The following is an 11837-nucleotide window of genomic DNA, read 5'->3' on the forward strand; positions in this document are numbered from 1 at the left end:
GGATTAGAAACACTGCTCAGCAGACAGTATCACACCGGATAGGATTAGATACACAGCTCAGCAGACAGTATCACACCGAATAGGATTAGATACACAGCTCAGCAGACAGTATCACACCGAATAGGATCAGATACACAGCTCAGCAGACAGTATCACACAGGAGAAGATTAGATACACAGCTCAGCAGACAGTATCACATAGGAGAAGATTAGATACACAGCTCAGCAGACAGTATCACACAGGAGAGGATTAGATACAATGCTCAGCAGACAATATCACACAGGAGAGGATTAGATACACGGCTCAGCAGACAGTATCACACAGGAGAGGATTAGATACACGGCTCAGCAGACAGTATGACACAGGAGAGGATTAGATACACGGCTCAGCAGACAGTATCACACAGGAGAGGATTAGATACACAGCTCAGCAGACAGTATCACACAGGAGAGGATTAGATACACGGCTCAGCAGACAGTATGACACAGGAGAGGATTAGATACACGGCTCAGCAGACAGTATCATACAGGGTAGGATTAGATACACAGCTCAGCAGACAGTATCACACAGGAGAGGATTAGAGATACAGCTCAGCAGACAGTATCACACAGGAGAGGATTAGATACACGGCTCAGCAGACAGTATGACACAGGAGAGGATTAGAAACACTGCTCAGCAGACAGTATCACACAGGAGAGGATTAGATACAATGCTCAGTAGACAGTATCACACAGGAGAGGATTAGATACACGGCTCAGCAGACAGTATCACACAGGAGAGGATTAGATACACGGCTCAGCAGACAGTATCACACAGGAGAGGATTAGATACACGGCTCAGCAGATGGTATCACACAGGAGAGGATTAGAGATACAGCTCAGCAGACAGTATCACACAGGAGAGGATTAGATACACGGCTCAGCAGACAGTATGACACAGGACAGGATTAGATACACGGCTCAGCAGACAGTATCACACAGGAGAGGATTAGATACATAGCTCAGCAGACAGTATCACACAGGAGAGGATTAGATACACGGCTCAGCAGACAGTATGACACAGGAGAGGATTAGATACACGGCTCAGCAGACAGTATCATACAGGGTAGGATTAGATACACAGCTCAGCAGACAGTATTACACAGGAGAGGATTAGATACACGGCTCAGCAGATAGTATCACACAGGATAGGATTAGATACACAGCTCAGCAGACGGTATCATACAGGACAGGATTAGATACACAGCTCAGCAGACATTATCACACAGTAGAGGATTAGATACACAGCTCAGCAGACATTATCACATAGGAGGGGATTAGATACATACACAGCTCAGCAGACAGTATCACACAGGACAGGATTAGATACATAGCTCAGCAGACGGTATCACACAGGAGAGGATTAGATACACGGCTCAGCAGACAGTATCACACAGGAGGGGATTAGATACACAGCTCAGCAGACAGTACCACACAGTATAAGATTAGATACACTGCTCAGCAGACAGTATCACACAGGAGAGGATTAGATACACAGCTCAGCAGACAGTATCAAACAGGAGGGGATTAGATACACAGCTCAGAAGACAGTATCACACAGTATAAGATTAGATACACTGCTCAGCAGATTATCACAGCATAGGATTAGATACACGGCTCAGCAGACAGTATCACACAGGAGAGGATTAGATACACAGCTCAGCAGACAGTATCACACAGGAGAGGATTAGATACACAGCTCAGCAGACAGTATCACACAGTATAAGATTAGATACACTGCTCAGCAGACAGTATCACACAGGAGAGGATTAGATACACAGCTCAGCAGACAGTATCGCACAGGAGAGGATTAGATACACAGCTCAGCAGACGGTATCGCACATGAGAGGATTAGATACACTGCTCCACAGACAGTATCACACAGGAGAGGATTAGATACACAGCTCAGCAGATGGTATCACACAGGAAAGGATTAGATACATAGCTCAGCAGACGGTATCACACAGGACAGGATTAGATGCACAGCTCAGCAGACAGTATCACACAGGAGAGGATTAGATACACAGCTCAGCTGACAGTATCACATAGGACGGGATTAGATACACAGTTCATCAGACAGTATCACACAGGAGTGGATTAGATACACGGCTCAGCAGACAGTATCACGAAAGATAGGATTAGATACACAGTTCATCAGACAGTATCACACAGGAGACGATTAGATACACAGCTCAGCAGACAGTATCACACATTACATGATTAGATACACAGCTCAGCAGACAGTATCACACAGGATGGGATTAGATACACAGCTCAGCACACAGTATCACACAGGAGAGGATTAGATACACGGCTCAGCAGACAGTATCACACAGGAGAGGATTAGAAACTGCTCAGCAGACAGTATCACACAGGAGAGGATTAGATACAATGCTCAGTAGACAGTATCACACAGGAGAGGATTAGAAACTGCTCAGCACACAGTATCACACAGGAGAGGATTAGATACAATGCTCAGTAGACAGTATCACACAGGAGAGGATTAGATACACGGCTCAGCAGACAGTATCACACAGGAGAGGATTAGATACACGGCTCAGCAGACAGTATCACACAGGAGAGGATTAGATACACGGCTCAGCAGATGGTATCACACAGGAGAGGATTAGATACACGGCTCAGCAGATGGTATCTCACAGGAGAGGATTAGAGATACAGCTCAGCAGACAGTATCACACAGGAGAGGATTAGATACACGGCTCAGCAGACAGTATGACACAGGAGAGGATTAGATACACGGCTCAGCAGACAGTATCACACAGGAGAGGATTAGATACATAGCTCAGCAGACAGTATCACACGGGAGAGGATTAGATACACGGCTCAGCAGACAGTATGACACAGGAGAGGATTAGATACACGGCTCAGCAGACAGTATCATACAGGGTAGGATTAGATACATAGCTCAGCAGACAGTATCACACAGGAGAGGATTAGATACACGGCTCAGCAGATAGTATCACACAGGATAGGATTAGATACACAGCTCAGCAGACGGTATCACACAGGACAGGATTAGATACACAGCTCAGCAGACATTATCACACAGGAGAGGATTAGATACACAGCTCAGCAGACATTATCACACAGGAGGGGATTAGATACATACACAGCTCAGCAGACAGTATCACACAGGACAGGATTAGATACATAGCTCAGCAGACGGTATCACACAGGAGAGGATTAGATACACGGCTCAGCAGACAGTATCACACAGGAGGGGATTAGATACACAGCTCAGCAGACAGTACCACACAGTATAAGATTAGATACACTGCTCAGCAGACAGTATCACACAGGAGAGGATTAGATACACAGCTCAGCAGACAGTATCAAACAGGAGAGGATTAGATACACCGCTCAGAAGACAGTATCACACAGTATAAGATTAGATACACTGCTCAGCAGATTATCACAGCATAGGATTAGATACACGGCTCAGCAGACAGTATCACACAGGAGAGGATTAGATACACTGCTCAGCAGACAGTATCACACAGGAGAGGATTAGATACACAGCTCAGCAGACAGTATCGCACAGGAGAGGATTAGATACACGGCTCCACAGACAGTATCACACAGGAGAGGATTAGATACACAGCTCAGCAGATGGTATCACACAGGAAAGGATTAGATACATATCTCAGCAGACGGTATCACACAGGACAGGATTAGATGCACAGCTCAGCAGACAGTATCACACAGGAGAGGATTAGATACACAGCTCAGCTGACAGTATCACATAGGACAGGATTAGATACACAGTTCATCAGACAGTATCACACAGGAGTGGATTAGATACACGGCTCAGCAGACAGTATCACGAAAGATAGGATTAGATACACAGTTCATCAGACAGTATCACACAGGAGACGATTAGATACACAGCTCAGCAGACAGTATCACACATTACATGATTAGATACACAGCTCAGCAGACAGTATCACACAGGATGGGATTAGATACACGGCTCAGCAGACAGTATCACACAGGAGAGGATTAGATTCACAGCTCAGCAGACAGTAACGCACAGGAGAGGATTAGATACACAGCTCAGCACACAGTATCACACAGGAGAGGATTAGATACACGGCTCAGCAGACAGTATCACACAGGAGAGGATTAGATACACAGCTCAGCAGACAGTATCACACAGGATAGGATTAGATACACTGCTCTGCAGATAGTATCACACAGGATAGGATTAGATACACGGCTTAGCAGACAGTATCACACAGGAGAGGATTAGATACACGGCTCAGCAGACAGTATCACACAGGATAGGATTAGACACACAGCTCAGCAGACAGTATCACACAGGAGAGGATTAGATACACAGCTCAGCAGACAGTATCACACAGGAGGGGATTAGATACACAGCTCAGCAGACAGTATCACGCAGGAGAGGATTAGATACACAGCTCAGCAGACAGTATCACACAGTATAAGATTAGATACACTGCTCAGCAGACTATCACACAGCATAGGATTAGATACACGGCTCAGCAGACAGTATCACACAGGAGAGGATTAGATACACAGCTCAGCAGACAGTATCACACAGGAGGGGATTAGATACACAGCTCAGGAGACAGTATCACACAGTATAAGATTAGATACACTGCTCAGCAGACAGTATCACACAGGAGAGGATTAGATACACAGCTCAGCAGACAGTATCGCACAGGAAAGGATTAGACACACTGCTCAGCAGACGGTATCGCACAGGAGAGGATTAGATACACGGCTCAGCAGACAGTATCGCACAGGAGAGGATTATATACACAGCTCAGCAGACAGTATCACACAGGAAAGGATTAGATACATAGCTCAGCAGACGGTATCACACAGGACAGGATTAGATGCACAGCTCAGCAGACAGTATCACACAGGAGAGGATTAGATACACAGCTCAGCTGACAGTATCACATAGGACAGGATTAGATACACAGTTCATCAGACAGTATCACACAGGAGTGGATTAGATACACGGCTCAGCAGACAGTATCGCACAGGGCGGGATTAGATATATGACACAGCAGACAGTATCACACAGGAGAGGATTAGATACACAGCTCAGCTGACAGTATCACATAGGACAGGATTAGATACACAGTTCATCAGACAGTATCACACAGGAGAGGATTAGATACACAGCTCAGCAGACAGTAACGCACAGGAGAGGATTAGATACACAGCTCAGCACAAAGTATCACACAGGAGAGGATTAGATACACGGCTCAGCAGACAGTATCACACAGGAGAGGATTAGATACACAGCTCAGCAGACAGTATCACACAGGATAGGATTAGATACACTGCTCAGCAGATGGTATTACACAGGATAGGATTAGATACACAGCTCAGCTGACAGTATCACACAGGATAGGATTAGATACACGGCTCAGAAGACATTATCACACAGGAGATGATTAGATACACAGCATAGGATTAGATACACAGCTCAGCAGACAGTATCACACAGCATAGGATTAGATACACTTCTCAGCAGACAGAATCACACAGGAGGGGATTAGATACACAGCTCAGCAGACAGTATCACAGGATAAGATTAGATACACTGCCCAGCAGACGGTATCACACAGGACAGGATTAGATGCATAGCTCAGCAGACGGTATCACACAGGACAAGATTAGATACACAGCTCAGCAGACAGTATCACAAAGGAGAGGATTAGATAAACAGCTCAGCAGACAGTATCACACAGGAGAGGATTAGATACACAGCTCAGCAGACAGTATCACACAGGAGAGGATTAGATACACTGCTCACCAGACAGTATCACACAGCATAGGATTAGAAACACAGCTCAGCAGACAGTATCACACAGGAGTGGATTAGATACACGGCTCAGCAGACAGTATCGCACAGGGCGGGATTAGATACATGGCTCAGCAAACAGTATCACACAGGATAGGATTAGATACACAGTTCACCATCACTGCGTCATAATAGCACTGCAGTATGTGGTAAGGGACTACAACTCCCAGCAAGTGACAGTGCAGGCACCGATCATGTAACTAAACCATCACTGCGTCATAATAGCACTGCAGTATGTGGTGAGGGACTACAACTCCCAGCAAGTGACAGCGCAGGCACTGGTCATGTAACTAAACCATCACTGCGTTATAATAGCACTGCAGTATGTGGTGAGGGACTACAACTCCCAGCAAGTGACAGCGCAGGCACCGATCATGTAACTAAACCATCACTGCGTCATAATAGCACTGCAGTATGTGGTGAGGGACTACAACTCCCAGCAAGTTTATTTCTTTTTATTTTACACGCTGCTGTTTTCCACAGTGAATTACCAGAAAGATCTGCACCAAAATCATGAAGTGCAAATTTGCTGTTGTGGATTTTCTTGCGGATTTTTCCTAATTTGCTCTGATTTTCTATGGAAATCCTCCAGGAACAATCTGCCACATTTGAACAGATCTTCAGGCCTCATTCAGACATCTGTAGTTTTCTGGTACATTAAAAAAAAGGAAAAAAAACAAAACTGATTTTCATCAAAGGGATCGATCCGAATTGTATCAATGTTTGTTACTATATGCAAATAAAAAAATATATATATATATGGATATGTGAACTGCCCCATAGATGATAAAGGTGCGTATTATGTCTGTCAATAACATGGATGTAAAAAAACAGACGTCTGAATGAGACGTTCACTCCACAAGATCATCTAGCAATAATGCAGCTCTGACCTGACACATAGCATTCACAGAAAGGCTCCTGATCAGCACATATGATGTCTGTGATCTATAAAGAGTCCTCCACATTGTACCCACTACATATACATTCACAATAAAGCTGCCCCCGTAACATCAACTGCCCCACACCTACCACATATAGCCAGGTCCCCGCTCCCCCGCACACAGTATATAGCCAGGTCCCCGCTCCCCCACACACAGTATATAGCCAAGATCCCCGCTCCCCCACACACAGTATACAGCCAGGTCCCCGCTCCCCCACACACAGTATATAGCCAGGTCCCCGCTCCCCCACACACAGTATATAGCCAGGTCCCCGCTCCCCCACACAAAGTATATAGCCAGGTCCCCGCTCCCCCACACAAATTATATAGACAAGGTCCCCTCCTCCATGTATAGCATATTTATCCAGGTCTCCCTCCCCCACACACAGTATATAGCCAAGGTCCCCGCTCCCCCACACAAAGTATATAGCCAAGGTCCCCTCTCCCCCACACAAAGTATATAGCCAGGTCCCCGCTCCCCCACACAAAGTATAGAGCCAAGGTCCCCGCTCCCCCACACAAAGTATATAGCCAGGCCCCCGCTCCCCCACACAAAGTATAGAGCCAAGGTCCCCGCTCCCCCACACAAAGTATATAGCCAGGCCCCCGCTCCCCCACACAAAGTATATAGCCAAGCTCCCCTCCTCCATGTATAGCATATTTACCCAGGTCTCCCTCCCCCACACAAAGTATATAGCCAGGTTCCCGCTCCCCTACACAAAGTATATAGCCAGGTCCCCGCTCCCCCACACAAAGTATATAGCCAGGTCCCCGCTCCCCCACACACAGTATATAGCCAAGGTCCCCTCCTCCATGTATAGCATATTTATCCAGGTCTCCGCTCCCCCACACACAGTATATAGCCAAGGTCCCCTCCTCCATGTATAGCATATTTATCCAGGTCCACGCTCCCCCACACAAAGTATATAGCCAAGATCCCCTTCTCCATGTATAGCATATTTATCCAGGTCTCCCTCCCCCACATATAGCAAAGAGAACCAAGTCCAGCACCCCCTCCCCCACCACACAGCATACGGTATATAGACAAGACCCCCACACACAGCATACGGTATATAGACGAGTCCCCCACACACAGCATACGGTATATAGACAAGTCCCCCACACACAGCATACGGTATATAGACAAGTCCCCCCCACACAGCATACAGTATATAGACAAGTCCCCCCACACAGCATACGATATATAGACAAGTCGCCCCACACAGCATACAGTATATAGACAAGTCCCCCACACACAGCATACAGTATATAGACAAGTCCCCCCACACAGCATACAGTATATAGACAAGTCCCCCACACACAGCATACAGTATATAGACAAGTCCCCCCCACACAGCATACAGTATATAGACAAGTCCCCCACACACAGCATACGGTATATAGACAAGTCCCCCCCACACACAGCATACAGTATATAGACAAGTCCCCCCCACACAGCATACGGTATATAGACAAGTCCCCCACACACAGAATACAGTATATAGACAAGCCCCCACACACAGCATACGGTATATAGACAAGTCCCCCACACACAGCATACGGTATATAGACAAGTCCCCCACACACAGCATACAGTATATAGACAAGTCCCCCATATACAGCATACGGTATATAGACAAGTCCCCCATACACAGCATACGGTATATAGACAAGTCCCCCACACACAGCATACGGTATATAGACAAGTCCCCCACACACAGCATACGGTATATAGACAAGTCCCCCACACACAGCATACAGTATATAGACAAGTCCCCCATACACAGCATACGGTATATAGACAAGTCCCCCATACACAGCATACGGTATATAGACAAGTCCCCCACACACAGCATACGGTATATAGACAAGTCCCCCACACACAGCATACGGTATATAGACAAGTCCCCCACACACAGCATACAGTATATAGACAAGTCCCCCATACACAGCATACGGTATATAGACCAGTCCCCCACACACAGCATACAGTATATAGACAAGTCCCCCACACACAGCATACGGTATATAGACAAGTCCCCCACACACAGCATACGGTATATAGACAAGTCCCCCACACACAGCATACAGTATATAGACAAGTCCCCCATACACAGCATACGGTATATAGACAAGTCCCCCATACACAGCATACGGTATATAGACAAGTCCCCCACACACAGCATACGGTATATAGACAAGTCCCCCCCACACAGCATACGGTATATAGACAAGTCCCCCCACACACAGCATACGGTATATAGACAAGTCCCCCATACACAGCATACGGTATATAGACAAGTCCCCCCACACAGCATACAGTATATAGACAAGTCCCCCCCACACAGCATACGGTATATAGACAAGTCCCCCACACACAGCATACAGTATATAGACAAGTCCCCCACACACAGCATACGGTATATAGACAAGTCCCCCCACACACAGCATAAGGTATATAGACAAGTCCCCCCCCACAGCATATGGTATATAGACAAGTCCCCCATACACAGCATACGGTATATAGACAAGTCCCCCCACACAGCATACAGTATATAGACAAGTCCCCCCCACACAGCATACGGTATATAGACAAGTCCCCCACACACAGCATACAGTATATAGACAAGTCCCCCACACACAGCATACGGTATATAGACAAGTCCCCCCACACACAGCATAAGGTATATAGACAAGTCCCCCCCCACAGCATAAGGTATATAGACAAGTCCCCCCACACAGCATACAGTATATAGACAAGTCCCCCACACACAGCTTACGGTATATAGACAAGTCCCCCCCACACAGCATACAGTATATAGACAAGTCCACCACACACAGCATACGGTATATAGACAAGATAGACAAGTCCCCCCATACGGTATATAGACAAGTCCCCCACACACAGCATAAGGTATATAGACAAGTCCCCCCACACAGCATACGGTATATAGACAAGTCCCCCCCACACACAGCATACAGTATATAGACAAGTCCCCCCCACACAGCATACGGTATATAGACAAGTCCCCCATACGTATATAGACAAGTCCCCCACACACAGCATACGGTATATAGACAAGTCCCCCCACACAGCATACGGTATATAGACAAGTCCCCCCCACACACAGCATACAGTATATAGACAAGTCCCCCCACACAACAGCATACGGTATATAGACAAGTCCCCCCACACAGCATACGGTATATAGACAAGTCCCCCCCACACAGCATACAGTATATAGACAAGTCCCCCACACACAGCATATGGTATATAGACAAGTCCCCCCCACACACAGCATACAGTATATAGACAAGTCCCCCCACACACAGCATACGGTATATAGACAAGTCCCCCCACACAGCATACAGTATATAGACAAGTCCCCCCACACAGCATACGGTATATAGACAAGTCCCCCCCACACAGCATACGGTATATAGACAAGTCCCCCCCACACAGCATACGGTATATAGACAAGTCCCCCCCAACACAGCATACAGTATATAGACAAGTCCTCCCACACAGCATACGGTATATAGACAAGTCCCCCACACACAGCATACAGTATATAGACAAGTCCCCCACACAGCATACAGTATATAGACAAGTCCCCCACACACAGCATACGGTATATAGACAAGTCCCCCCCACACAGCATACGGTATATAGACAAGTCCTCCACATAGCATACGGTATATAGACAAGTCCCCCACACACAGAATACAGTATATAGACAAGTCCCCCACACAGCATACGGTATAGAGACAAGTCCCCCACACACAGCATACGGTATATAGACAAGTCCCCCACACACAGCATACGGTATATAGACAAGTCCCCCACACATAGCATACAGTATATAGACAAGTCCCCCACACACAGCATACGGTATATAGACAAGTCCCCCACACACATCATACGGTATATAGACAAGTCCCCCACACACAGCATACGGTATATAGACAAGTCCCCCCCACACATCATACGGTATATAGACAAGTCCCCCCACACACAGCATACGGTATATAGACAAGTCCCCCCCACACATCATACGGTATATAGACAAGTCCCCCCCACACACAGCATACGGTATATAGACAAGTCCCCCCCACACATCATACGGTATATAGACAAGTCCCCCCAACACAGCATACGGTATATAGACAAGTCCCCCACACACAGCATACGGTATATAGACAAGTCCCCCCCCACACATCATACGGTATATAGACAAGTCCCCCACACACAGCATACGGTATATAGACAAGTCCCCCCCACACATCATACGGTATATAGACAAGTCCCCCACACACAGCATACGGTATATAGACAAGTCCCCCACACACAGCATACGGTATATAGACAAGTCTCCCCAACACAGCATACGGTATATAGACAAGTCCCCCACACACAGCATACGGTATATAGACAAGTCCCCCACACACAGCATACTGTATATAGACAAGTCCCCCACACACAGCATACGGTATATAGACAAGTCCCCCACACACAGCATACGGTATATAGACAAGTCCCCCCACACAGCATACGGTATATAGACAAGTTCCCCACACACAGCATACGGTATATAGACAAGTCCCCCACACACAGCATACGGTATATAGACAAGTTCCCCACACACAGCATACAGTATATAGACAAGTCCCCCACACAGCATACGGTATATAGACAAGTCCCCCACACACAGCATACAGTATATAGACAAGTCCCCCACACACAGCATACGGTATATAGACAAGTCCCCCACACACAGCATACGGTATATAGACAAGTTCCCCACACACAGCATACGGTATAAAGACAAGTTCCCCACACACAGCATACGGTATATAGACAAGTTCCCCACACACAGCATACAGTATATAGACAAGTCCCCCCACACAGCATACAGTATATAGACAAGTCCCCCCACACAGCGTACGGTATATAGACAAGTCCCCCACACACAGCATACGGTATATAGACAAGTCC

The sequence above is a fragment of the Phyllobates terribilis genome, unplaced genomic scaffold, assembly GCF_046119375.1.
Source record: "Phyllobates terribilis strain yellow unplaced genomic scaffold, ASM4611937v1 Scaffold_273__1_contigs__length_2535887, whole genome shotgun sequence".
Lineage (NCBI taxonomy): Eukaryota > Metazoa > Chordata > Amphibia > Anura > Dendrobatidae > Phyllobates > Phyllobates terribilis.